Source organism: Lathyrus oleraceus, chromosome 1, assembly GCF_024323335.1.
Source record: "Lathyrus oleraceus cultivar Zhongwan6 chromosome 1, CAAS_Psat_ZW6_1.0, whole genome shotgun sequence".
In the NCBI taxonomy this organism is placed as follows: domain Eukaryota; kingdom Viridiplantae; phylum Streptophyta; class Magnoliopsida; order Fabales; family Fabaceae; genus Lathyrus; species Lathyrus oleraceus.
In genome coordinates this window covers 401,452,990-401,456,111 of record NC_066579.1, presented here as the reverse complement: position 1 = coordinate 401,456,111, position 3,122 = coordinate 401,452,990, and the positions used below count along the sequence as shown (strand labels likewise).

The window sequence follows — 3,122 nt, the reverse complement described above, 5'->3', positions numbered from 1 at the left end:
TATGAAGTTGAAAATTCTGATCTCTTTGAAATCCTTTGTTGCAGACCTCACATATGAATCTATTCGTTGCCATCAGTGTCTTCAGTGATAAAGCTATAACTTCAGCTCCCAGGTCTGGATCGCCAGGAAGGTTTCTCCTTCTCTTAGGTGGAGTCTCATCATGAGTTTGAGTTTGGAACGCAAGGACTCATAACATCATCCGTGTCTTTAAACATGCTTAGTTCTCACGTGATTTCTAGTTACGGTAAAGAACTTCAGAATCAAGGTTCAGCTGCCGCTTCTGAAATGGAGATAGAGAAACTAAAAAGCGATTACCAAAAGTCTGTGCAGATGGTTAATCAATGGAAGAAAATGTATGAAAGCCTTCATCAATTTTGTGTAAAAAGAGCTGGTTGGTCAAGTTATTCTAGTCAGGCACGATTTCGGTCTTTGAGGTAGAATATGTATTTTATATTTAGCATCGCAAAGTTTCCTAGTGCAGTTTGTTTTCGTTCCCCGTAGACCAATTGATAATTGTTACTATCATTAATATTGAAGTCCATTCTGTTTTTGAAGAGTGATGAATTTGTGGTTGTCTTGCAAAAGTTGGCATGTTCCTACTACAGATTTCTTTAAATTAAATGTATCTGTTATTCCACTTTTATGAAATGTGTCCTTGACAAACTTCTTGTTTGAACATTGTTTCAGGGTTGGAAAGATATATTTGGTTTTAACCTTGCAGCCATGGATCATATCCAGGTTTGTATAAAATATTCTTATCTGTTGCTCACCAGTCACCATTGATAGTAAAGCTTATTCAGTTTTTGAATGATCTTTCAGCAATTGTTGGCTTCAAGATCAGATGCCCTTTTCCAAGATGCAAGATCAAAACTGCTTGAGATACATGCTCAACAATCCAAACGTTTACAAGACAGATCAGACACCGGAGAATTCTTGCGGAAGAAGAAAAAGAAGGCATAAAGTATTTTGTTTTGTTCCGGTCATGATCTTGAGCTGAATTAGTATATGTATTTGGTCTGGGGTGAGAGAAATCTCAGTGTTTCTCAAAAGCATAGCCAGCAATGTCAAACATGACTGCATTAAAGGACTGATAGAATTCACTGAACTTTGGGCAGTATCCAGCGCAGCAGACTTTATTCTCTCAGCATGCACTTGAAGAGATGGTAAAGGCAATTTGACCAGTACAGTAAGGCATCCAAGAGAAGCAGACAATATGTCCTCGTACTTCGAGGACAAACCATCACTTAATAGCTTGACAAAAGGATCTAATAAGGATAAAGCATTTTCATCTTTTAAACCCTTCATACATTTATGTAATATTCTAATACCAAACACTGTTATCAGATGTGAGCATAATAGGCCGCTAGCAACTACACGGCTTGAAAATATTTTTAGCATTAGTACGCCTATCCCTATCTTCCAGTTTTGTCAACTTATTCTCATGCCAACCAATTTCAATCTTTAAGCCATCCTCAATAATGCCATAAATAAAGACAAATAGATCAGTCTGAATCTACAGATGGATTGCTTTCAATACCAGCAGCTAAACTATGCACAACATATTTTCCAATCTTCCTTTTACATTTTGCGAGACATGTTTCTTCAAATGAGCAGTCACTGGTGCAAGCAGCTTTAGCGCATTGTTTTTGATGTTACATTTTGGGCCACTAATTTCAAGCTCTCAAATGACTTTTTCTTCTTTGTTTCCTTCATTTTTGAAGCTATCTTTTCCACTAAGTGCACTTGAAAGACACTTGGACAAAATAAAATTCAGTGTGTATCCTAGGACATGAAGTTCATATCCTCGCTTTAAGGTAGATCGCAAAACCTTAACAATGAATTGCAAGTATTCTAATCCAAGTTCTTTCAAACAAGCAGCCAATGCAGACCTAGCTTCATCATGAATGCTTTCTAGACGATTCTTTAAGAAGTTTGAAATTCGATGAACGATTGTTGGAAGATATGTGTCCATCATATCACCTGGAAGTAACTTAAGTAGTTTCAATGCAGCAAGACTGATATTTACATTGACCTTTTCTGAATCTGAATCCATCAGCTTTTGTATTTTAGGAAGCACAACTTTATAGAGGCACGTCTGTATATCTGTGTTCACATCAGACACACCAAAGTTTCTTATATTAACTGAAGAAACAATGTCACTGATCCCCATGTCAGAAACACCAACCAAAGCTTTCTTAGGTTCTTCAGTGTGAGAAAGTTCTGAAAAGTGAAATTTATCCAAAATAGAACAAATGAGGCAGCTCAGTGATATCAAGTTCAGTTATGAAGCTCAGAATAACTTTCCGATGACAAATACTTGCTTTGTTTCGAGATGCAAGTCATTTCAACTTTCTTACTTTTGGCATCAAAAGACGGATAACCAAAGGCACAAGATTGGGGTTTGAAAGGGATATTCATGAATCAAGTGGCATGATTGGCCCTTGGCTTGTGACACGAGAAGATTGGTTATGAGTATTAACAATCACACGAACAAACCCATAACTTTGGACCAGAACCAATCCTCATATAAGACCAAAGTAAAGTTGGGCCAAACATGCTAAACAAAATTAAAACATAAAAAATTCAGGGTTAAAATCGGGGTATGACAGTTGCCCCTATTTAAGTATCTTCAACTAGAGAATATGAAGCAGAACACTCTTCATATGATCATAGTGGGAGATGATTAAATACTGAGAAGACCCGGATTTTGATCCTGAATCCCCATGACATGATGTGATATGATATGATATGACATGATATGACATGATATGATATGCATGGAGGCATGATTCTTTTTTTTAATTTTCTTCCCTGCTAGGGATATGGTGGACCCTTGACAGGGGATGCTACTAGACATACCAATATGGGGAATACTGATGATCCAAAGGGAGACAGACAAATGGTAAGAAACAACTTGCTGGGGAAACAGTCATGTTGGAGAATCAGGCACACACTGGGGAGTAATCAAAATGAGATTTGATTAATCGATACTTGGGATACAAGAGGTTTCGGTAGTAAGTTCACACATGACTTACTAAACCCGAATAAAGGAAAAGATGCTACAACAGGTTCATATATGACCTGACAACGCTGGGGAATAATCAAGGAGAAAACTCTTCGGA

The 3,122-nt window shown here is 37.3% G+C and overlaps 1 long non-coding RNA gene across 1 annotated transcript; it reads left to right on the top strand.

The window, feature by feature from the left end:
* Positions 1-560: 560 nt before the first annotated feature.
* On the top strand, positions 561-1,386 carry LOC127075156 (uncharacterized). The gene is made up of 2 exons (XR_007786226.1): positions 561-738; positions 820-1,386. It is a non-coding gene; the product is annotated as an uncharacterized LOC127075156 (long non-coding RNA).
* Positions 1,387-3,122: the final 1,736 nt, after the last annotated feature.